A 27,156-nucleotide genomic window follows, 5' to 3' on the forward strand; every position below is an offset into this window, starting at 1 on the left:
AGCATGGCAGCAACACATGACAACACAGCATGGTAGCAGCACAAAACAGGGTACAAACATTATTGGTCACAGACAACAGCACAAAGGGCAAGAAGGAAGAGACAACATTTTGAATGCTTATTAGGACAGGAAAATGGTCCAATTCACGCACTTATCAAGAGAACAACCCTGGTCATCCCTACTGCCTCTTATCTGGCAGACTCACTAAACACAAATGCTTCGTTTGTAAATTATATCTAGGTGTTGGAGTGTCCCCCTGGCTATCAATAAATTTAAAAACTAGAAAATGGTGCTGTCTGGTTTGCTTAATATAAGGAATTTGACATTATTTATACTTTTACATGTACTTTTGATACTTAAGTATATTTAGACTTTTACTCAATTAGTATTTTACTGGATGACTTTTACTTTAGTCATTTTCTACTGAGGTATGTTTACTTTTACCCAAGTATGAAAATTGGGTACTTTTTCCACCATTGGGTATAATCAACTTGAGACTTAACTCTTACGCATTCTCTCTAGAAAATAATGTAACTCTATGGAAGGCTAGTGCCACTCCACTTGTGCGTCGTGGCACACACCTTCCACCTAGAGCATTATTTTCCATGGAACACACAGCCCGTAGTTGATTATCCCTTACATATTTTCGACTATTCAACCAATACAATCCAAATACCATTATAATAAATTGACCCGTACTGTAAACAACAACCTTCCGTCGTCTCTAGGTAACAGTGCCCAAACGTCACGGGGCGCGTTTTGTTTTAAAAAATGTTGTGAAAATATCCCAAATCATTTACCAAAGTATAATTTATATTCATTATAATGTTAACGTAAATGCAAAAACAATTAGTTTATGTTCATGGTTGCCTGGCATCGGCCCTCTATTTGAATATATATATATATATATTTATATATTTTTTTTTTTACCAATGTCGAGGATCCATGGTGCCTTGCATCAGTTTGTAACGAATTTTGGTTCGACAACAGAGTTTAAGGCGCCATTTACGAGTGAGTTTGCAGCGAGCTAACGATTTGAGTGACACAGGGTTGACTTTTGCGCACTTTATTTATTTATTTTTAACTTTGGGATATCGATAAACAGTTTTCAATTGGCTTTGAAAAGAGAGTGATACACAGGGAATATTTACAACAAAATAACTTCGTCCGCAAGGTAAAACTGACATTTTATCTGAACACGAAAGAGCTAGTTAACGTTCGCTAAAAGAAAACTAGTAATCTCGCTAGCTATCAAACCATAGCTATCTAGCAAGCACGTTTGTGGACACCTTTCGTCGATTATATGTGGTTGTTGAGCTAGGTAAAGTAAGCTAGTTAACGTTAACTGAGTAACGTTAACTTAAAGTGATCAGACGACAGCTAACATTTAGCTATCGGCAACACATCAAAAACTAACTAAAATTGCCTAGTAACATTACATAGCTATCTACCTTGGCGAACCAGTGCAAAGTAACGTTACTTAAGTTAACCTAACTTGTAAGCAAAGTACCGGTTTCCCCTATTCATCTGTGCTCTAGTTGTGTTCGCTATCCAGGTAGCGTACTTTAGCTAAAGTTATCTAAATTTGTTCGTGGCTAACAGTGAAAATCATGCCTAACAAAGCCCAATGTGGCCTACCTGACTAACGCTAGCTCGCTAATTACCAGACATTAGTATACTCTATACAGCAGCTAGCTAGTGTAAATGGCTATTTCCACGTCTTCTCGGTTTAGGCAAATTATTAACGTTAGTTTAACTAGATTACAAGTGGACAACTGAAGCATAACACTAACGTTACTGTACCTAAAAAAACAAAACAAGACCAACTCAGTGAAATCTATACACAAGTGACGTTTTTATTCACACGTTAACGTTGGCGATATAGCTATTTAGTTAGCCATATTGTAGCTATATTATTTAATTGATTATAACTCTCGATCTGTAAAATAAACTAAACATGACACTTTCAACTGTTGCTGGTCAATTTGGACTACTGAGTGCAGCCTACATGGCACTAATGATAACGTGACTCTGATTGGCTACTTCAGTGCAATGACTTTATTTTGCACATTTACCTCCATCTTTTTCTAGTTCTCAGTAGCAGTTCATTTACTTTTGAGCTCAGTTTGGCATTACTGACATCCTTGTAACGTCACAATTTTGTCCGTCTTTTAGTTACACGCACTTTACGGAAAACGTATCAGTTAATTTCTCGATAATTGAGTGAGAATCGACAAAATCACGCTATTTGACAAGGGGAGATTCAAGTTAGGCAGCTAATTAAGTTGGGTTAAATTGCAATTTCGTGTCAAGTATTTTCTATTTTGGATTATGGTTACATCTTTACAATATCGCTTATATACACCTATGGTACAGTTAAAACGAAACATATTTAGCAAAGAAACTAAAACAAAACACTTTTAGATCTGTTGTCTTATCAGACAGCACAGACTGGCAATTTATTTGCAGCTTTATAATTGACTGGGTATCCGATTTATGACCCGATGTGAAGTTAACTCAGTGTAGTTTATGAAGTAATATACTTTGGATAAAATGCCCAATGGTGATGGGAGATGACGGAGGGGGGTAACGGGGTGCTTCACGTTGACTATCAATTGTGGAGAAGTGATTGACAAGCGAAAACACCTAATGGATTTTACTTTTACTCCTGTGATTTGAATGATATCTTTTAGTTTCTAAATCATGACAGCCAAAACGTCGAAAAGTAGAACTACTTCCAAGCCAAGAGGGAAAGGGTCGCAGCCTCGGGATGACTCCGGAGGCGAGTTGGACGTACCCCATAAAGAAGCGAACTCCAATGGCCAAGAGGCTCCGCCGACAAATGGTAAGTAACAAAGGGTGTTTTGGTGTCTGCATCTAAATAAGTTGCGCGTCTACTCAATGGCAACGTGTTTTGTTGAATGTAAGTGCGTGATGGTTGAGTCCAACTGGCACAGTTGTGGTAGTTGTTGTCTTGATTCATAACACGTAGCTTGCTGGCTAGTTTTTCAAACGTGAGCAAGGCATTAATAAATGTCTATTGTGATTTTTGAGATTATTATAATGGTGGCGTGTGCGCGTTTGTCTCCAGCCTGGGTAACTAGCAAGGTAATTTATGTTGGGATATGAATGCATTTTAAACGATTCGCTCTTCTAGAAGGATGATTATGATTTTCTATCTTTCGATTTATTTAACGTTGGGCAACGGTTTGTCAAGAAAACTTCGTCTGAAAACAATAACCGTATTTGACATGTTGTCTACTCTTGATTTAGTAAGTATTATGGTTGCAGCGTTTGTTGGCCGAAAACTATTGTCAGGGTCTTTTTTTTATTTTTTACTGAGCACAACAATAGACTTGAGACCAAACGTTTTGTCATTGATATGGGACCATAATCGGTATGTATTTGCAGCAAGGCTAGATTTGTATTCATTTGTTTTGATTGGAAAGTAGGTTTTGGTGTGGGGGAAACGACGTGGAAGCAATGTTCTAAATATAATGAAAATGTTGTCGTTGGTGACTGCATATTGTGTATTTGCTTTGCAATGTGAGCGTTTGTGAAAGGGGTTACTTCAAGCTTTCCTTTATGATTACGTTAATCTAGTTATAATTTAGTTTTAACTCGCACATTAACTATCTCTTTGTTAACATTCGATCTTCCCCTGAGTCTTTGTTCCTCCACTGTGACTATAATGATTATGGTTTGTTTGTTTGTTTTTTGTTTCACCACCCCTCCCCCATACACCAGTGTTCCCACCTGAAATGAATCGCACTGGGGAATAAAAGTTCAACTCTTTGCCCTAGCTCCGGCTCCCGGGGAGGGTGCCGAGGCTGTTGATAATCGAGGTTTGGAGGAGATTCTTGGTAGCATCCCTCCACCCCCGCCCCCAGCAATGACCAATGAACCAGGCGCTCCTTGCTTGATGATTACACATATATTTAATCAGAACGTCAAATCCTGTGCCGGCGAGCAGATTCTGGGCCCTTTCCATAAGGTACGAAAAAGCATACTAACTCTCCATTATGGCTCTTTTGTGACACTAGGCATTGTGTTTTTGTGTTTTAATCATTGCCTCAGTATGGGGTGTTGTCCATTTCCTTAACTTTTATTTATATATATTTGTATCTTCAGTGACGGCAGCATTTGAATAGTTGTAATTTAATTGTTGTTTATTTTAAAGTTGTAGTTTTATATTTTATAGTTTGCAGCATATCATACTCCTCCATTTTGGCTTTGTGTGTGTGTGTTTCGCACTAGTGGTGATCGAGCTGTGTCTTGTCCTCAAAAAGATACAAAATAGGGTTTCCCACTAACTTTCCCTCTATTGCATTTTCTTAGTTGTTCTCTTTATTGCATCATGGACACAGGTGCAATAAAACATCTTAAATACACCCACTGAGGTTAGAGGCCCACCATTTTAATCCAGCAGAATTTTCTAGTTATTCAAAGCGGTCTAACATTGTATTGTGAATAGGGTTTCTATTTAATTTAGTTTGATTTGAACAGATTGGAAGTACATTTTTATTTTCCACCCACTTCATTTCTATTTTTTCTCTCCCTCCCCTAGTGTTTTTCTTGTATTATTGGTCCAAATGGCAGTGGGAAGTCCAACATGATAGATTCATAGGCTATAGGGCTCAAAAAATCAGATCCAAAAAAACTCTGTGCTGATTCACAGCTCTGACCAGCACAAGGATGTGCAGAGCTGCACTGTGGAAGTGCATTTTCAGAAAATTACTGACAAGGTAACACACGCTTACTTGCTCAGCTGTAACAAAACAATTTAACATTTTATAAGCAATTTGGGTAAAGCGGCAGAATCATATTATTTTTTTTGTATATATGTAGTTATTTTAGGGTGTAGTTTTAATTGTCTTGTATACATTTGGTTTAGTATTTAAAAAACTTTATTTACAATGACTGCAACAGACTCAGAATAGCCATTTCAAGTTAACTGACAATCCAAGTAAATTACTAACTTTGCAAATTGTTCTTTATTTTTGTGAATTTATATTGATTAGGACCTCAGGGGAGTTTTTTTTATTCAGTTTAGTGGTGGTTAAATGAATGTTAGTGGACAATACAGTTTCTCCTTTTCTGTGCAAACCTAGAATCCTGTATATATATTAATTGTATGCAGAGTAAGAAATATTTTTCCAGAATTGTAAAACATATTGTACTACCACTGGGGGTGTAGTACGGTAATTAACGACATAATTGACATTTAATGTAAAATAATCTCTTTGCAGCCAAGCTGTTTTTTGTCAATTCGATACAACCATCTCCTAACACTGCAGTTTTAAGCCTACACACAATATATATTTCTCTATAAAAAAAAGTTGAACAGGTTACAAGCTATTCTGTTTTTGCCCCCCTTCATATCTTGACAACATCATTTATTTCTTGTTGTCTCAAAATAAGTTTAATTTAATAAACCATATGAATTTGACTTTTTAATAAATGTGCAAGTTAAATACATTTTAAATGATTACTTGTATCACACCAATCTGTTTGCAGCAACATTTCTGTGGTTGAGGCTTCACTTTCGTATGTAGGTGTGTGTTTAGATGGTTACTTGCCTATATTTGGGAGGGTTGTATTGCTAAGCATTTTTATTTTTTGTCTTGAGTGTGTTCTGAAGACTGGATCTAAGCTGGTGTGTTTCTTGTGCCCCTCCCCCTCTGAGTCAGGAAGGAGATGACTACGAAGTCATCCCCAACAGCAAGTTCTATGTTTCCAGAACTGCCAGCAAAGACAATTCCTCGTCCTACCACATCAATGGCAAGAAGGCCACTTTCAAAGATGTGGGGACTCTGCTGCGTAGCCATGGCATTGAACTGGACCACAACAGATTTTTGATTTTACAGGTAATTAAATAGTTGTTAATTTTTAGTTTTCCTTTCAGTTTGTCTTTGATCCCTCATCTGTCACACATCCCATCCTGTAAAAGCTTTGCTGCTCAGACTTGACCCCTTTCACTCGGAGGAAAACCGGTATTATGCCTGTGTGAGTGACCTGTTAAGTGTGAAACGGACTTGGACTGCTATAGCAGCGCATCATGGTTTGAAACAATGTTGGAAAGGTGCGAACCATCATTTGCTGCTTTAGTATTTTAAGGAAACTCTAACATTCCTGGAATTGTCTAGTGGGTGAATGGAGACACAGGTCAGTTTGGCCCCCCTTTACCTGCCACGCTATAGCAGCACGTAAATATTGGCGTGAGAATACAGACCCCGACCCCAATATTAGCTGTGCTGCTTCAGTGTGGCAGGATCAAGCATCCACTCTTCATTTCTATCATTTGAGTGCATGATTGTGTCTTCAGTTTGGGTTTCGTTGGAATTATCTTTCATGGAATGTAATGCCAATGTCAATATGTGTAGTTGTTCAAAGAAATATTATTTTGTTTGCGTTGGGTTATATCTGCTGCTTTTTGCCAGTCACGGTCCAAATTAATACATTTTAGATTTTTTTCTTTTCTATTAATACAGTTTTGGAACATCCCTGTGGTGTTCAGCTTGGTGTGTAGACTCCTCCAGGGGTTGTTTGAAGAACAAGCCAGTCCACTTGTTGCACAATACAGTTTTTGGGGTTTACTAGTACCTATCAACTCTTGGATTAATGAGATGACTAGTTTTTAGTGAATATTAGATGTTGTGCTGCATTTTATAATATTTATTTTGGGAGAAGAAGCAGGTTCTCTTCTGTCCTGAGATTTGTGCAATTTTCTTCACCCTCCTGGAATTTTAGGTGATTTTTGAGCTCACTAAATATGACAGGGTTGTTCTGACTGAGGCAAGAAGCTTCAGTTTGGAGAACAAAGTCACTTTTACAGGCCTACGGCTCAGGGGAAGGTTCCTATTTAGTGCACTGGTCAGGCAGAGCAGAAAAATGCTTTTTTTTTTCTCTCTCTCTCTCTCTCTCTCTCACACACACACACACACACAGAGGATTAAAACAAGATTGACCATTCTGATAATTATATAGGCCATCATTCAGGCTTGTGTTTAATCAATGTTTCAAGGACTGTTCAGTCAAGGACTATTACCCCATTTCTGACATAGAAAAGAAATTCATAATTTTATTAAAACACAGGTACCAGTTACATTTGCCAGATGCCCCTTTTAGTTTATGTATTTATTTCTTGACCTCATAAAATATAAAACCTTTATTGTAGCGGTTCCAATTGATGAGATGTTTGGTTCTATGTTTAAGTGATTGTTGTAGTTTTGCCTTTCATTGTTTTATCATGGATATGGACAAATGTTCTCTGTGTTGTGGGTACAGTTATGTGCAGGATAAGTTATTATTTGAGGCTCAGGTGTGTGTGTGTGTGGGCTGAGAAGTTGTGCAAGAAGTATAGTACATTAAAATGCCCAAATGTACTGCAAATACCCAATTTGACTGGCTGCCCCTGAAAACTCTAGGGTTATATCATAAAGGAGATGTTAATGTGTTTTAATGAGGGGTTATCATAACATCAGCAAAGTTTCCTCAATATTTTTGTGAGCAGAGCAACCAATTTATTTAAAATCATCAAAAATGAAATTGCCTTTTGAGAGTCACACAGAAGTTGCTCTTTCTGGTATTAGCCCAGGTTAGTTTGAATTGCATTTAAACTTGCTTCCAAAAGGGTGAATTCAAAATTCATTTAAAAAAAAATAATATTTCAGGTATTTTTCCCCTCATTGCTTTTCAGACTTTAGAAAGTTGGAAAAAAGTATAAACCCACCCATCCATGTCTGTTCTGGGATGGTAATCAGGTGGTCTCGAACAGAACATGTATCCAAGGTGTGTGTTTGTAGAGTTTATGATGAGAAGAAGCTATAACCGTGTGTGTCCTTGCTTGCGTCTCTCCCTCCCTGTGCATTGGTCAGGGTGAGGTGGAGCAGATAGCCATGATGAAGCCCAAGGGGCAGACTGAGCATGATGAGGGCATGATGGAATACCTGGAGGACATTATTGCCGCCTGAAGCAGCCCATCCACACCCTGAGGTGACGTGTGGAGCTCCTCAACGGGGAGAGAAGGTGAGAAACAACCCCAGTAACAAGACATTGGTCCATTTGTTGTATTTAAAAAACTATATATATATATATGTGTATATATGTGTGTGTGTTTTTCATTTTTGAAATTATGGTTTCCCCTGTGGGAAACTGGGTGTGTTAGAGGGGCCTGTTTCACTGTGAGGTATGCTGTGTCTTGGCCAGAATGACTGCCCCTGGCCTGACACCTGTCTCTTCTTACAAGGCAGCAAATGATCTCCACACACACCTCAGAGATTGTTGTATCTAGGCTAATCCCCTTGCTCGTTAGTTACTTTTTTTATTGCTGTGCCAAAAACAATTGCTTTGCAATCAGTCATTTAATTGTTATTTTTAAAGAGCGGTTGAGAGAAGGAATAAGAACGGGATGTGCAAGTCATATTTTTTTGTAATCAAATGCATTTAATGACCAGCCCTAGATCAGATTTTATTAGAAATGTGTTAGTAATTATGTGAGCAGGGGGTGAAGTTTGGCTGATAATTACCTGATGTTTGCTAATATATTTATTTGTATTGCAGTGACATATTGTTATTTGGGTATGGTGTTGGAGTTCCAGTGTACCAGTCAGGTTGACAGGGTAGGGTTTCATTTGACGTGAAATACTGGTTGTCTGGTGAAGCCAGCCGGTTCAGTAAATCTCTTGCAGGCTACACTAATATCACAAAAGTTTCTCCCTGTACTGTATTAATTAATTGGTCTGTCTTGTTTTTATTACTTTAACATGTCACCCATATGAAAAATAATAGACATGATTTAGACCTTTTTGGTTCATGCAGCTTTACAGTAGTGAATAGATTTAGTATTCAGAAATCTGCATTTTCATAACGCAGACCAAATCTGCATTTTAAACCATTTCACCTGTTTTATATTGAAAGTGTTTTTTTGCTTCAATAGTGATGAGGGGCATGCAACTATAATTTCTTTACACAAAATATATCAGTGCAACACAATAGGCAGACAATAGCTTTGTTTTCATCAGAGGAGAAGTGCAAAGCGAGCAGACGCAAGTAAATTAGTTTTCAATGGAAAAAGCACGTTTTTTGCAACATACAGCCATCATATTTCGGATGTCTATCATAGAAAGAATGTAGCCAGCTACATTTCCTAGTTAATTTAGCATTTTAACTTGCTAAAACTACCAGAGAAAAGTACACATCACTCAGAGTGCTGTCTGGTGATCCAATGCTGGTTTGTGAGTGGTGGAATTTGATTGGGCAAGATGAGAGCAAAGCTATTTCATCCAAGTGGAGAAGTGTAACCGAAGCACAGAATTAGTTCTTTTACATTCATGATTTGGAACAAACCCTGACTGAAGCAGAACATAATTTACAATAAGAAGCATTTTAGATCTGCGTTTGTAAACGCATTAAGATATTTTTTCTGTGTTAACGCAATGCCTGCAGTAGATATGGCAATACCACATACACAGGGTCAAATGCTTTATTTGAGTCATGACTGGTTTTGACTATCCTCATGTTATTAGATTATGGGCTGATCTTATGGCATTGTGCAGTGTAGCATCCTATCACACTTCTGCCTTTGTCCAAGTTCTATCGTTTCCCTTTACTCTGCATTTGTCTATATTTGATTAAGTCACGTATGCCTTTTGGCTGACTAAAAATGGCATAATCTTGGCATTGAAGCCAAATTAACCCTAGCTTGTGGAGTAAAATTGTATTTTTTGGGAAAGCTCAGTTTATCGATAAATGTCCGGCACGGTCAATCAGTGCAAAAAAAATGTCTAAGCACACCTGAGAAGGAACAAATGTAAATTCAAACATTTATTCAGGGCTTGATCTTATGACAATTCAGCATGAATGTTTAAGTCAGAGGTGCTGTAGCCTTTGTCTTCCTCTTTCTTCATTTTGCGGACCATGTGTTACAGCTAAACAGGGTCAGAATGGTGGAGAAGACTGCTCTGGAGGGAGTGAAGAACACAGCCGTGGAGTTCCTCACTCTGGAGAATGATATTTTCAAATAAAAGAGCCAGCTCTGCCAGTACTATGTGTGAGTATTACAACCACACAGGGTGTTGCTAAATTTAGTGTCTTTTACTAACAGGAAATCAGGTTTGAAAGAATCTGGGAGGAAGCAATGATGCAGTTGGGTGTAATTACCACAGATGGTCACTTTTTAGAGTTCATATATCCATGTTGACAAGAGTGCGATTGTTTCTTTGTTAGCCATGACTTCCAGAAGAGAGTGGCAAACAAAGAGGAGGAGAAGCAGAGGATCCAAGACGACACCAAGGAACTCCAAGAACAACAACATCGCTGAAGAACCAAGATCTGAAAAATGTGGAGAAGTTGGCCTTACTATTTTTTATTTGTTGTTCATGGGTTTTGTTGCTTACATGGAAATTGACACCAAAAGGGACACATTTATGAGCAAAATATAGTCCTAATGTAAAATGAATGTCAGTCTAAAGTGCAATAATGTTATGAAATGGAAATATTTTCATGGACCTGCTGGCAACCAGTGATACAGAAAATCAAAATTAGCAGTAATTTGTTTGATTGCCATTAATAATGTCTATGTTGTGATTTTTCTCCCAGGAAACAAGGCAAGCTGACCAAGTACAAAGAGTTCCAGCAGGAGAAGTTTACCCAGCTGGACCTGCAGGATGTGGAGGTCTGAGAGAAACTGAAGCACACCAAGAAACTACAGAAAGAACTTGAGAAGGTGTGTTTAGGTGTGCATGTGTCCCTTTTCCTGTGAACATAATTCAGGTCTCTATAATCGATGCTTCAGTGATTCCATTTCAGGGGGTTTAACTTTGACCATTTATATTGGCCAATCTGTGTACATGGGTAGCTCATGGGGGGGCTCTCCAAATCTGTACTTTAGGAGGCTGTGATTGTGGCGAATGTGCTACATAACTTACAGGTCATACTCCTAAACAAACACAATGGTGCTCTGTCCTCTCAAGACAGGCCAGCACCAATGGCCTGACACTTCACTTTTATTCTGTTGATTTTGTCCCCTGGCCAAAGTGAAACACGGCCACTCGAAATACAGTTTCCCTCTATACAAACACAAGGCCTGTTGTGCTGAGGCCCTGGAGAAGGCATTGCCCAGGGGTTTACAGATGACCTTATTAGTAATTGCTGTATTGCGTAATTACACATTTTATAATTACTTGCATCAATGTCACAAATAAACAAATGTGTTCATTTTTATTACATTAACTTGCTTGGGATTGGCTCTGGGTGGGAAAGGGTGTGTATCCCACATTTTGATATATATTTTTCTGTGCCATGAGGTCCCTCTTGATAAATTATATTGTTACATTGCTGAGACTAAAATGAATTGATAAAGTGGCTGGTATACCCAATTTATTTAATAAGAGAAACTCCTCCAGTTGGCCACTAGGGGGCAAAACTTAAACGCAAACCCTCCAAAGCATGACTGCTTGGCTCTGCTGCCTCTCACTCACTTTCTCCCATGCTCTTTTCTCTCTCCTCCTTGGGCTCCCTTTTTTTTCCTCTCCACACTCAATATGCTCCAAGTCTCCCTTTCTCTGCCCCTGTTCTGCAGCCTGTATGATCCAGCACCAGTGGCTGTGATTTGGCAGTGTTGGGTTGTGGAGGCCGGGTAGAGCAGAGCAGTCCTCTGGGGAGCTGTGTTCTGCAGTGTGGTAGTGAAGTATGGCCTTGTGTAACACTACCAGCAGCCACATTCACTCTTCACCCACAGTTAACCCTGCTAGCATGGCTTCCTCCACTCCCTCTCACCACCCCGCACACTGGAGAGAGGTGCAGTTCAGACTGCCTGCCAGTCTGATGGCGGTGCTCCTAACTGACTGCTAGTTGATTTTAAAATATTACATTTTGGTCTTTCCTGGTTTTCTAAGGTTGTACCTCCCCTAGAGTCTCTTCTTTTCTCTCCTCCCTTTCTCCTCTGTCAGCTGGAGGAGGTGCGTAACGTGCCGGCCAGCAGTGAGAAGATCATCTCTGAGGCGTCCGCTCGCAGGGAGGTGTTGGAGAAACTGAAGGAAGTGATGGAGAGTCTGAAGGAGGAGACCAGCGGCCTGCAGCAGGAGAAGGATGTGGGTGTCTTTCATTATCAGGAGTTGCTGATTGTTTGAAGTAGGAAACACTATTCCTGATTTAATTTGACCAGTATCCTTTTCCCCCTGGTATTCCATGTTTTCTGATCACATAATCGTGTGGCTATTATTCCCATGGCTCCGTCCCCAGATTATGGCGAAGGAGCTGAGTAAGTCTGAACAAGACACACTCCCGTCAGGGCGTGGCCCAGTCTGAGCTGGACATCTACCTGAGTCGCCACAACACCGCTGTGACCCAGCTAAACACGGCCAAGCAGTCCCTGCAGATCGCCTCCGACACACTGCGAGACCGCCGCGCTGCCATCAAAGAGCTGTAGGTCAAGATACCCTAGTGTGAGCAGGAGCTCCAGAAGGTACGTTAGTGTGTGTGTGGGAGAGTCTCAAGCGTCGAGCTGTTCTTAAGGTTAGGGGTGGACTGTGATTTGTGGCAGTAGGATGGAAGTATTTCAGGTTTCTGGATGACTGTGCTGACCATGTATCTCTCTGCTCCAGGATAAGGCGGAGCTGGAGCAGCTGCTGCAAGCAGATGGTCAGACCAGGGAGCTGGTGAGGGACATGAGGCAGAAGGTGGAGGAGGCCAAGAGCTCCCTGTCCTCTAACCGCAGCAGGGGGAAGGTGCCGGACGCCCTCATGCAGCAGAAGAGGAGCGGCAAGATCCCCGGCATCCTGGGGCGACTAGTGAGGACCATGTCCATGTATAGACTACACCAGGCATGTCAACTTCATTCCATGTAGGGCCTAGTGTCTGCTGGCTTTGTTTTTGCTTTTCAATGAAGACCTAGACAAGTGGTTCCCAAACTGTGGGGCGCCTAGAAGGTGAGAAGGGTCGGTAAGGGGATCCGGCTTTCAAACTACTTTTGAAAGTTGTCACGGTAGAATGCACAAGGTGCTATTTTGAAATTGGGTGGTGCGGCATCAGTTTTCCTCTTGTCATGTTAGAGCTGGTCAGAAATGTCCAGATCAACTAGCCCATGTCAGTTAACATTTTTTAGCTAGGTTTTTTTAGCCCATAGATTTAGTTGTAATGTTTGTCACTCAAATATCACAACTAAACATTAGACCTTTATAGAATTGGAAAAACCGGTGGACACTTGGCCCTCTGTGGAATGAGTTTGACACGTGGCCTACACAGATGACATGTAGCAGCTGAGAGATGCGCTCACACCCTCATTGAGACTGTGTTCTTGTCCTGACCGGGTGTTCTTGGGGCCATCGATTAGAAGTATGGCATCGCCATCTCATCCAGCTGTGGCTCTCTGGACAACATCCTGGTGGAAAGCATCGATAGCCCAGAAATGTGTCAACTTCCTCAAGGACCAGAATAATGGATTGGCCACCTTTTATTGGCCTGGACAAGGTGAGAACAACTCTCAAACACCTGTGGCCTCTTATCAATATTGTGTAGAAAATATTATAAAATACTTACGGAGTTTCGAATGTTTGTACGCATAGAAAGTGTGATTTACAAAACAGTCCTAAAAGCTTCATACGCACACTGGTAAGAGAGAACCATTGACAAATAACAATTGTTCTCAGCCTCAGTGCTCGTGCACGACTTAGGCCATTTGCATTTCGAAAAGCCCTTAATTGACCATATATGGCCAAAATCATCCATTTAAAGCCTGTGGGGAATATTCAATTCCGTACCTCGAAATGCAACGGCTCAACCCAAAAAAAAGCTTAGGAAAAGAATTGGACTGAAATGGAGGTGCTAGTGTCAGAGATTGGGCATAACGAAAAGGTTTTACTTGGCGCGGCAGGGTAGCCTAGTGGTTAGAGCGTTGGACTAGTAACTGGAAGGTTGCAAGTTCAAATCCCCGAGCTGACAAGGTACAAATCTGTCGTTCTGCCCCTGAACAGGCAGTTAACCCACTGTTCCTAGGCCGTCATTGAAAATAAGAATTTGTTCTTAACTGACTTGCCTAGTAAAATAAAAAATAAAAAAATTCAGTTGTGGCTTGACCAGTGTAAAATAAAAACATGGCTACAAAGGACCGATGGAAAATATTGGCAACACTCACCAGTTAGCTAACCATCCATCCTCAACAGCTCCCTCCTGTAGGTTTAGGCCAGCATTGCTGTTCTGCAGAATGAACAATTTTGTGCCTTCCACCTGGCTCGTAGCCAACACACTCAGCAGTGTCTCTTGCGCATCACACCTGCACATTAAGAGTGAAAAGAGTCTGTTCACATAGTTCAAATCATTTTGGGGTAGTTATTTAATAGCGGTGGGTGCCGTCTATTGCGCCGTTCGTATTTGGGAACCTATTGATGGCATGGCAAAAAAAAAAAAAAAACTCTTGACTTCAACCTCTTGTGCGATGGTGTATAGAAACTGTATGCGTTAAACATTGGCTTAGAGGGCTGTGAGATGCCAATTTGGCAAGCTCCCGTTGAAAAGTGCCTGTTGCCAAAACCCTACGGGTAGATGGTACTTGGTTGTGCACCGGAATGGCATGCGCTTGCCTTTTTAAAGCAGATCTCAAATCCTTTCAACAATCCTATAAATTGTTTTTGGGAAAGGACATCTGATGACCCAATCTGTAGGAGTCCCACCTGTCTCTTAATACGCTCTCTGAGGAATGCAGTGTGTGCCTAATTTTCCAGCAGAGCAACATCAGCCATCTCTCATTCGATTTCCCATTGCCTTAGTGTTTCACACCTGCCAGTAATTTAAAAAGTTACTATACTTTATATGGATTATCATCATAACAAATGCACCAATATGGTCATATTTTATGATATAGCTACCCTGTCAAAATGTTGCATGAATTCACAATGGAAATAAAATGAAATTGAAACATTATTTAATGCTCACATTTTCCCCATTCTACGCTTGACAAACAGTTCCCTTATTCCACCACAAATGTTAATATTGCTAAATCTCACAATTAAATTTAGATTTTTGTTTGACTTTTTCTCCCCAATTTCGTGGTACTCAATTGGTAGTTACTCTTGTCCCATCGCTGCAACTCCCGTACGGACTCGAGAGCCATGCGTCCTCAAACACAACCCTGTCAAGCCGCACTGCTTCTTGACACACTGCATGCTTAACCTGGAAGCCAGCCGCACCAATGTGTCAGAGGAAATGCCGTACGACTGGTGACCAACGTCAGCATGCAGGCGCCCGGCCAGCCAAAAGGAGTCTCTAGAGTGCGATGGAACAAGGACATCCCGGCCGGCCAAATCATCCCCTAACCCGGACGACGCTGAGCCAATTGTGCGCTGCCTTATGGGTCTCCCGGTCACGGCCGGGGATCGGACCCGGGGCTGTACTGATGCCTCAAGCACTGCGATGCAGTGCCTTAGACCGCTGCGCCACTCGGAAGGCCCGAAAACCTCACATTTTGGTGGAAATGATCCCACGCTGGTTAATCCACAAATTTGTAACCATGCATTATTGATAAATGAGGTTTAATTACACTGGTCATGCTTAACCTCGCTTGCAGAAATTACCCTCTGTCAGTTCGAGTCATCAGGACATTGATCTGGCTCAATTTCAACTTTGTTACAGTATACCCCAGTCTCACTCTACTAGCCTTTCTCTCTTATGGGTTTGCTGCATAGACAACTGGTACAAAGCTTTAACCTCAAATGTAACCTCTAACACTCTGACATCCACTCTTTTCCTGTCTCAGATGAAGGTGCGGGAGAATAAGATGGGGCCCATCTCCACCCCAGAGAACATCCCCTGCCTGTTTGACATGGTGCAGGATGAGAGTATGAAGCCAGCCTTCTACTTTGCCCTGAGGGACACCCTGGTGGCCAAGGACCTGGAGCAGGCAACACGGCTCGCCTTCCAGAAGGACAAACGCTGGCGAGTGGTCACCATGCAGGGACAGATCATAGAGATGGCTGGTGGGTAGACCGAGCGGGAGCTCATCTCTTCTCAGTGTCAATATGGATGACATGTCTGACACTATGCTCTACCTCCAGTCATGGTGCCTGAGACGGGAGAGGGGGAGAGTGATGCGGGGCAGGATGGGCTCCTCCATCGGCACTGAGGTCACCCAGCAGGAGGTGAGAGGTCTTCTGGACACTCTTCTAGAGCTTTCTCTGGCCTCCAATCACTGTTATGGCTCACTTTAAGCTCTGCAATGGTTAATGACCTACTGTCTTATTTTTATGCGTCAGCTGGACTGTATGGAGAGCAAGCTGATTGAGAAGGTGGTGCAGCTGCAGGGCTGCCAGAAGTGGAAGCTGCAGCTGGAGGAGAAAGTCCAGAGACTCTTACAGCAGCTTAGACATGAAGAACACCCTGGAGAAATACACCAACAACATGCAGGTAACACACAGTATACAGATATGAAATGTATTTGATGTTGGTGTAATTCTTGTTCATCAGACTTGTTTAGGTAAAGCTGAATGTATTTTTTGGCTTTCTCATAATGCTGGCTTGCTGTCTCGATGTTAGTCTTTCTAGATTCACCCCTCTATTGATTTGGTTTGGATTATGTCTACCATCTACACAGCAACAACTATTTCCCAATGGTCATAATTACCTGCAATAGCCAATGTAGCTATTGTCCTTCATACACAGGCTCACAAATTTTATTTTAACCTCTTTGGGCTGAGATCCCGCTAACGGGATCGATATGACAACAGCCAGTGAAAGTGCAGGGCGCCAAATTCAAAACAGAAATCCCATAAGTAAAATTCCTCAAACATACAAGTATTTTACACCATTTTAAAGATACACTTCTTGTTGATCCCACCATAGTGTCAGATTTCAAAAAGGCTTTAAGACGACCGCAAACCAAACGATTGTTAGGTGAGTGCCTAGTCACAGAAAAACACAGCCATTTTTCCAGCCAAAGAGAGGAGTCACAAAAAGCAGAAAGAGAAATGAATCACTAACCTTCGATCTTCATCAGATGACATTCATAGGACTTCATGTTACACAATAAATGTATGTTTTGTTCGATAAAGTTCATATTTATATCAAAACATCTCAGTATACATTGGCGCGTTAAGTAGTTCCAAAACATCCGGTGATTTTTGCAGAGAGCCACATCAATTTACAGAAATAGTCATAATAAACATTGATAAAAGATACAACTATTATGCATGGAATTATAGATACACTTCTCCTTGATGCAACCGCTGTGTCAGATTTCAAAAAAGCTTTACTGAAAAAGCACACCATGCAATAATCTGAGTACAGCGCTCAGACCAAAACAACCCAAACAGATATCCGCCATGTTGTGTAGACAACAGAAGTCAGAAATAGCATTATAAATATTCACTTACCTTTGATCTGCATCAGAATGCACTCCCAGGAATCCCAGTTCCACAAATGCTTGATTTTTTCCGATAAAGTCCATAATTTGTCCAAATACCTCCTTTTTGTTCGCACGTTCAGCCCAGTAGTCCAAATTCGTGACGTGCGATCACTAGGTGCAGACAAAGTCAAAAAGTTCCATTACAGTCCGTAGAAACACGTCAAACGATATATAGAATCAATCTTTAGGATGATTTTTAACATAAATCTTCAATGTTCCAACCGGAGAATTCCTTTGTCTGTAGAATTGCAATGGAACTCAAGCTAACTATCACGTGAATGCGCGTGGTCAACTCATGTCTCTCTGGCAGACCTCTGACTCATTCCCCTCTCATTTGCTCCCACTTCACAGTAGAAGCATCAAACAAGGTTCTAAAGACTGTTGACATCTAGTAAAGGGAGACTTGTCAGAGCCTGGCCATGGGATGCAAGGGGGAAAGACTTGACTTTTAAACTCAATACTACTGTTTTCATTTTTGTAAAGCAGTTTGTTTGTTAAACAGGCAAAGCTAAATGGTGACTGGTGATTACGGGGAAGCAAGAGTCACTTGTGCAATGTGTAGCCTAAGATTGGAGGTGGAGCCTGCCTGTCGCCCACAATCAGTTTGCTCCCCCGCAGTTCACCAGCTGATGTAGGCTGTGCCGGTGTCGTGTGTCCTTCCCACTGCTAGACAACCAAACCCTCGCCGCTCTGAGAACCCAATGCTGCTAATATTCTGATTATTGAGTACAAGTCCGAGTCACCAATGGTCGAGCCACGAGTAATGAAAATTAGGACTCGAGTACTACAACACTTGAGGCTTGTGATTGCGGGTGAGGTTGTGCTTGACTGTGTGTTTCTTCTCAGAGCTTGGCAGAGCAGGAGGCTCACCTGAAGCCTCAAATTAAAGAGCTAGATGACAATGTCCTGGCTGCTAACCCCAACAAGAACAAACAGAAACAGTTGGAGAAGACCCTGAAGGACTTCCAGAAAGGTGAACTTTCAACCCCAAATGTAACATGAAGTGAAATCACTTAGAAATTGCAGGCTACACTCTAGAAATGACAGTCTTCAGGACAATGATCTGGCTCAATTTGAGCTTTGCTACAGTGAACCCGAGTCTGACTTCACTAGGCATTCTCCCTCATGGGCTTGCTGCGGAGACAACTGGTACATACAACTAGGGGTGTGCCGATCTAGGCCTACTTGTAATTGTATCCGTTTTGTCACACTTGATACTCGTAATCGCTTTAAATGCCGGTAAAGCCTATACCTCAAGTGCACTGCTCTGCTCACTTGCTCACATATTGTCTTGTCGATTCCAAGATGGCGTAGCAGTCAGACGCATTTGTCCTTCGTCTTGTCGTGTCCCATGTATATATATTTTTCTTTGCATATCTTTTTATATTTTTGTAAACCCTTACTTCAAAATACTCTCCTGCAACCCGCCTCGCCCAATGTGGTGTGGACCTGCTTTTTCTCTAAAGTATTTTTCTTTGCCTCTATTACTGGAATCTCTCCAACATAAACCAGCCAGCTAACGGTCATCAGCTAACCTCTAGCTCGGAAAGCTCTGGCCAGTTTGTACAACGCCATTCAACCAGAGCATACCGGACCTATTTTTCTCTCCATATCCCCGGGTTCCTATTGCAAGCTCTGAACCTTCTCACCTTCTGACTTTCGCAGCTAACGTCCCCTGAATGCTAGCTGTCTAGAATACCAACGGACTATTGGCTTACGAGGCCCATCGTATATATATTCCGAAGCCACTAGCTAGCAGTCGGCTATCCTTTGCTAGCGGTCATCAGCTACCTTTATCCCGGACAACTCTCGCCAGTCTGTACAGCGCGACTCAAACCAGAGCTAGTCGGACTTATTCTTCTCCATATCTCCGGATTCCTACTGCAAGCTCTGAACCAATTATTTTTTTTTTCACCTGGAATTATAGCAGCTAACGACCCCTGAAGGCACAGCCGCTAGCTATCTAAAGCACATTGGACTGCTGGCTTAAGAGGCCCTTCTGACATATTTCTTTGGCTACTATATATATTTTGCCAATTGGCCTGGTTTACCACATGGAGCCCTGCTGATCCGTCCGCTGATGTAACTGCACGAGGGGGGCCACAACAGACTTTCCTCCGTCGCGTCATCCCTCTTAAGGCCTTTCTGTTAGCCTGCTAGCCGCCTGAAGCCACGCACTGGACTTGTATGATCACCCGGCTACGCATGCCTTTCCCTAACGTCACCATGCCGTGTCGATTGCTGTTCTGTATTTTATTTCACTGTAGAGCCTCTAGCACTGCTCAACATGCCTCGGCTAACAATTTAGTTCCACCTCCCACACACGCAGTGACATCACCTGGTTTAAATGCTATTTCTAGAGACAATCTCTTTCATTATCACTATATGCATAGGTTTACCCCCACTGTATTCACATCCTACTATACATTTGTCTGTACATTATGCCTGGAATATATTCTACCGTGGCCAGAAATCTGCTCCTTTTACTCTTATGAACGTACTAGGCGTCCAGTTCTGTTAGCCTTTAGCCGTACCCTTATCCTACTCCTCTGTTCCTCTGGTGATGTAGAGGTTAATCCAGGCCCTGTAGTGTCTACCTCCATTCCCATCCCCCAGGCTCTCTCATTGTTGACTTCTGCAACTGTAAAAGCATGTTAACATTAGAAGCCTCCTCCCTAAGTTTGTTTTATTCACTGCTCTAGCACACTCCACCAATCCGGATGTCCTAGCCGTGTCTGAATCCTGGCTTAGGAAGACCACCAAAAACCTTAATTTCGATTCCTAACTATAACATTTTCCGACAAGATAGAACTGCCAAAGGGGGCGGTGTTGCAATTTACTGCAAAGATAACCTGCAGAGTTCTGTCTTACTATCCAGGTCTGTACCCAAACAATTTGAGCTTCTACTTCTAAAAAAATTAAGCTTTCCAGAAACAAGTCTCTCACTGTTGCCGCTTGCTATAGACCACCCTCTGCCCCCAGCTGTGCCCTCGACACCATATGTGATTTGATTGCCCCCCAGCTATCTTCTGAGCTTGTGCTGCTAGGTGACCTAAACTGGGACATGCATAACACCCCGGCCATCCTACAATCTAAGCTTGATGCCCTCAATCTCACACAATTTATCAATGAACCTACCAGATATAACCCCAAATCCGTAAACACGGGCACCCTTATAGATATCATCCTAACTAACTCACCCTCCAAATACACCTCTGCTGTTTTCAACCAAGATCTCAGCGATCACTGCCTCGTTGCCTGCATCCGTAATGGGCAAACGACCACCCCTCATCACTGTCAAACGCTCCCTAAAACACTTCTGCGAGCAGGCCTTTCTAATCGACCTGGCCGGGGTATCCTGGAATGACATTGACCTCATCCCGACAGTAGAGGATGCCTGGTTATTCTTTAAAAGTGCCTTACCATCTTAAATAGGCATGCCCCATTCAAAAAATGTAGAACCAGGAATAGATATAGCCCTTGGTTCACTCCAGACCTGTCTGCCCTTGACCAGCACAAGAACATCCTGTGGCGTTCTACATTAGCATCGAATAGCCCCCGTGAAGTGCAACTTTTCAGGGAAGTTAGGAACCAATATACACAGGCAGTTAGGAAAGCTAAGGCTAGCTTTTTTAAACAGAAATTTGCATCCTGCAGTACAAACTCAAAAAGGTTCTGGGACACTCTAGTCCATGGAGAATAAGAGCACCTCCTCCCAGCTACCCACTGCTCTGAGGCTAGGAAACACTGTTACAACTGACAAATCCACTATAATTGAGAATTTCAATAAGCATTTATCTACGGCTGGCCATGCTTTCCACCTGGCTTCCCCTACCAACTGCCCGGCACCCTCCACAGCAACCCGCCCAAGCCCCCACCATTTCTCCTTACCCATATCCAGATAGCTGATGTTCTGAAAGAGCTGCAAAATCTGGACCCCTACAAATCAGCCGGGCTAGACAATCTGGACCCTCTCTTTCTAAAATTATCTACCGAAATTGTTGCAACCCTTATTACTAGCCTGTTCAACCTCTCGTATCGTCTGAGATTCCCAAAGATTGGAAAGCTGCCGCGGTCATCGCCTTCTTCAAAGGGGGAGACACTCTAGACCCAAACTGCCACAGACCTATATCTATCCTACCCTGCATCTCTAAGGTCTTCGAAAGCCAAGTCAACAAACAGATTACTGACCATTTTGAATCACATCGTACCTTCTCCGCTATGCAATCTTGTTTCCGAGCTGGTCATGGGTGCACCTCAGCCACGCTCAAGGTCCTTAACGATATCATAACCTCCATCGATAAGAGACATTACTGTGCAGCTGTATTCATTGACCTGGCCAAGGCTTTTGACTCTTGTCAATCACCACATTCTTATTGGCAGACTCAACAGCTTTGGTTTCTCAAATAATTGCCTCACCTGGTTCACCAACTACTTCTCTGATAGAGTTCAGTGTGTAAAATCGGAGGGCCTGTTGTCCGGACCTCTGGCAGTCTATGGGGGTGCCACAGGGTTCAATTCTCTGGCCGACTCTCTTCTCTGTATACATCAATGATGTCGCTCTTGCTGCTGGTGATTCACTGAAACACCTGTACGCAGACGACACCATTCTGTATACTTCTGGCCCTTCTTTGGACACTGTGTTAATTAACCCCCAGATGAGCTTCAATGCCATACAACTCTCCTTCCGTAGCCTCTTAACTGCTCTTAAACGCAAAAAAACTAAATGCATGCTTTTCAACCGATCATTGCCGGCACCTGCCCGCCCATCCAGCATCACTACTCTGGACAGCTCTGACTTAGAATACGTGGATAACTACAAATACCTAGGTGTCTGGCTAGACTGTAAACTCTCCTTCCAGACTCACATTAAGCATCTCCAATCAAAAATTAAATCTAGAATCCGCTTCCTATTTCGCAACAAAGCTTCCTTCACTCATGCTGCCAAACATACCCTCGTAAAACTGACCATCCTACCGATCCTTGACTTCGGTAATGTCATCTATAAAATAGTCTCCAACACTACTCAGCAAACTGGATGTAGTCTATCACAGTGCCATCTGTTTTGCCACCAAAGCCCCATACATTACTCACCACTGCGACCAATACGCTCTCGTTGGCTGGCCCTCTATTCATATTCGTCGCCAAACCCACTGACTACAGGTTATCTACAAGTCTCTGCTAGGTAAAGCCCCGCCTTATCTCAGCTCACTGGTCACCATAGCAACACCCACTCGTAGCACGTGCTCAGCAGGTATATCTCACTGGTCATCTCCAAAGCCAATTCCTCATTTGGTTGCCTTTCCTTCCAGTTATCTGCTTCCACTGACTAACGAACTGCAAAAATCACTGAAGCTGGAGATTCCCATCTCCTTCACTAGCTTTAAGAACCAGCTGTCGGAGCAGCTCACAGATCACTGCACCTGTTCATAGCCCATCTGTATACAGCCCATCTATCTACCTCATCCCCATACTGTATTTATTTATTTAGCTCCTTTTGCACCACAGTATCTCTACTTGCACATCCATCTTTTGCACATCTACCATTCCAGTGTTTAATTGCCATATTGTAATTACTTCGCCACCATGGTTTATTTATTGCCTTAACTCACTTATTTGACGTAATTTGCACTCACTGTATATAGACTTTGTTTTCTTTTTTCTACTGTATTATTGACTGGTTTGTTCATTCCACGTGTAAATCTGTGTTGTGTGTCGAACTGCTATGCTTTATCTTGGCCAAGTCGCAGTTGCAAATGAGAACTTTTTCTCAGCTAGCTTACCTGGTTAAATAAAAGTGTAATTTTATTTTTAAATAAAATCAAAGAAATGAGCCCAACAGCTGAAAATGCACATGATTGATTTACTTAGTCCTATTAAATGAAAAATAAATAATGCATGGCTGGCTACTGCGTTTATTCCAGACACAGATTTAGGTAAATTGCTTGCCCCATATATTGTTTCACTTACGAGAAGAGCAAAACTTCTCTCCTGACACTTACGGCTCAACCTACACCCTGCCAATTTAGTTATTTAGAGCGCCCAGCGCTTCACACTTTCAGTAGTGTGCAACTGCAGCCTGCAATTTCAGGTGTTCCTGCATGTGGGCATTCCTGCGTCTGCAAAGGACACTGCCTACCGGTCGCCCCCAGCTAGCACAGCAGGCGACACTGTGCGTCACCTGCTGTGTACCAGAGAACCAGGCGGGGGCGAAGGACACAGCCTACCGCCGGATTCTCCAGGACACAGCCTACCGCCGGATTCTCCAGGACACAGCCTACCGCCGGATTCTCCAGGACACAGCCTACCGCCGGATTCTCCAGGACACAGCCTACCGCCGGATTCTCCAGGACACAGCCTACCGCCGGATTCTCCAGGACACAGCCTACCGCCGGATTCTCCAGGACACAGCCTACCGCCGGATTCTCCAGGACACAGCCTACCGCCGGATTCTCCAGGACACAGCCTACCGCCGGATTCTCCAGGACACAGCCTACCGCCGGATTCTCCAGGACACAGCCTACCGGATTCTCCAGGACACAGCCTACCGCCGGATTCTCCAGGACACAGCCTACCGCCGGATTCTCCAGGACACAGCCTACCGCCGGATTCTCCAGGACACAGCCTACCGCCGGATTCTCCAGGACACAGCCTACCGCCGGATTCTCCAGGACACAGCCTACCGCCGGATTCTCCAGGACACAGCCTACCGCCGGATTCTCCAGGACACAGCCTACCGCCGGATTCTCCAGGACACAGCCTACCGCCGGATTCTCCAGGACACAGCCTACCGCCGGATTCTCCAGGACACAGCCTACCGCCGGATTCTCCAGGACACAACCGTCTGGGGCAACACTGTGTGCTAGCTAGGGGGGAAAGGTGAAGGCGGAACGCACCGAATTGCAGGCTGCAGTTGCACCCTTCTCCACACTAAGTGACGGGGAGATCTCTAGATCCGTTACGATAGTGGTTTTGTCCGAGTCTTTGGTACACCCCTAATACACACTTGACTTATGAGGCTTAACCCTGCTCCTTTCTCATATATATAACTTCCTCTTTCCCCCCTTTGTCTCTTTTCTCGCGCTCTGACTGAGGCAGCTTCCAGTAAGGCAGGGAAGGTGGAGAGGCTCCACACCCTCATTGTGGACATCAAGTCACAAGCTGAAGGCCCAGCAGGACAAGGTCAACAAGGAGCTGGACGACTGCTCCTCAGCCATCAAAGGCCCAGGTAGCCATCAAGACCGCAGGGTGGTAAGTGTTTATACACGTGCTCTCTCTCTCACACATACACAGCTCCCATCTGGAAAAGGCTTCTGGTTGTTATTTGGGAAAAGCTCAGATAAGCCCCAGCTGATGGCTGCTGCTCTCCTCCACAGTAACCTGAAGAAGTGTGAGTCGCCTGGAGGAGACTAAGAAGAGGCTGGAGGCGGCACTGCCGGAGGTGCGGCTGGAGGCGGCACTGCCGGAGGTGCGGCGGGAGGCGGCACTGCCGGAGGTGCAGAGGGAGGCGGCACTGCCGGAGGTGCAGAGGGAGGCGGCACTGCCGGAGCACGCTCTACAGGAAGAGTCCCTCAGCGTCTGACTTCGGGTGGAGCAGATGGACACCTCCATCACCGAACACACCAACAAGATCAAACACTGGCGGAGAGAGGTGGGTGTTATGTGCATGTGAGATTCATGCATGCTTCGTTGTGTCTTAGAGGTCAACCAAACACTCAGCTAGTTACAGTGCATCAGTGTTCTATGCATTACATGGGGAACAGTATCATCCGACTTAAATATTTTTCCTCTTCTCTGATATTTAATTTTAGTCATTGAGCAGATACTCTTATCCAGAGCGACTTAGCAGTTCCATTCATCTTAAGATTTATATGTGGTTGTCCCACCTAGCTGTCATAGTAAGAACATTTTCCCTCAAAGTAGCTGTCAGCTAGGACTGACCATCTGAGTCCTGTCCTCCCCAGGCCTCTAAGCTCTCCCTTCACGCCATTGAGGATGACCTGGTGGCCACCAAGGGGCCTGGCGTTATCACCAACCAGATCTCCCTGATGCAGGCCCGCTGTGCCCAGATGAAGCCCAACCTGGGAGCCATCGCAGAGTACAAAAAGAAGGTACACACCCAGCTCTCTCTAGGTCTAATCAAGCACCTTGACACCCTGTTTTTACTCTCGTCTGCACTCTCTCAAGTTTATTTCCCTCTAAGAGAAGGTAGTCATTGTGGGTCATGTCTCTCTGTAGGAGGAACTGTACCTGAGCTGGATGAGATCAGAGAGACAACTTTAAGCGTGGATGTGAGGACCTGCGCAAGCAGAGGCTCAACGAGTTCATGGCTGGCTTCAACATCACCAACAAGCTGAAGGAGAACTACCAGATGCTGACACTAGGGGGTGACGCTGAGCTGGAGCTAGTCAACAGCCTGGACCCCTTCTCTGAGGGCATCATGTTCAGGTCAGCAGACACTTTAGCCCAACCGGCTGTTTGACATCTATGATTTGTGAAGACAGCTCTGGATAGGTCTTTCAATCGTGTGAATTTTATCATCAAAACGTACCTAGCCCCAACCCAATATCCCCTTCTAATTTCATTGTTTTATTGCTGTATTCATTAAATCTATGAATGACTCTGGCTCATTCTCTTCTCTCTGTCCATGGCCACAGTGTGCGTCCCCCTAAGAAGAGCTGGAAGAAGGTTTTCAACCTGTCTGGAGGAGAGAAGACCCTGAGCTCTCTGGCCCTGGTGTTTGCTCTGCACCACTTCAAGCCCACGCCCCTCTACTTCATGGATGAGATTAATGCAGCCCTGGACTTCAAGAATGTCTCCATCGTGGCCTGTTACATTTGTGAGTTTCATTGCACACACAGCAGTTCATGGGAACTCTATTCCACGTGAAACAGCTTTGAATAGTATTTGCCATTTTACTCCTGTGCTTGACTTAGTGAGGGACATGGGGTCAAGCTCATCTGTGTTAATCGTTAGTATTGTATAATGGGAGCTTATTGAAGGCGCTATGGTAAGGTGTACACCCCATTGTGAGAAATCACCCGTTTTGCAAAGCCCTCTGTTGGCTGCATGTTGGTCCATTGTTTACTCGTGTCACGGCGGTTGGTGGTTAATTCTTCCCAGGCCACTGTTTAAAAGAGCTTGACTCACATAAGCTCGTAAAAAATGTGATACTTGAGATTTACAGCCTTTGACTTCCCATTGATTGAATGTTAATTTATTTCCCTACAGGGGCAAACCAAGAATGCTCAGTTCATCTCCCTGAGGAACAACATGTTTGATATTGCTGACCGTCTGATCGGCATCTACAAAACCCACAACACCACCAAGAGTGGGGGAATCAACTCGAAAACCATTGTCTTCAAACAGACAATCTCAGCTTAGAACAGCAGTGACTCTGGTTTCCCCCCTGAGCCACTCCTAGTAAGACATAGAAATGTTAAATATAGGTCTCTACGTTTACTGTTCTTTCACACCATGTATATAAAACCATGGCTTTAATCTATTCTTATGTCAGTCTATTTTACTGATGAAGCTAATAAATATTTTATCACCTGTCTTTGAATACTATAACCCTAAATTGGACATCTTGCACTGGAAAACTTGTGGGGAAGTACTATCACAATGAGCTGCTGGTCTTCATCATTTAGGTAAAAACACTGAAGACTGGCTATGTTCATCAGTGAGGAGCTGAGTGATAATTGATATGGATTTCATGCCTCTGACTATTCTAGCAAGCACTGCTTATGCAAAAAACGTAC

At 43.2% G+C, this 27,156-nt stretch overlaps 1 pseudogene; it reads left to right on the forward strand.

Moving 5' to 3' along the window:
- The first annotated feature begins 1,017 nt into the window (after positions 1-1,017).
- On the forward strand, positions 1,018-26,953 carry LOC115141263 (structural maintenance of chromosomes protein 4-like; annotated as a pseudogene).
- The last annotated feature ends 203 nt before the right edge of the window (positions 26,954-27,156 follow it).

This window comes from Oncorhynchus nerka, linkage group LG14 (assembly GCF_034236695.1).
Source record: "Oncorhynchus nerka isolate Pitt River linkage group LG14, Oner_Uvic_2.0, whole genome shotgun sequence".
Lineage (NCBI taxonomy): Eukaryota > Metazoa > Chordata > Actinopteri > Salmoniformes > Salmonidae > Oncorhynchus > Oncorhynchus nerka.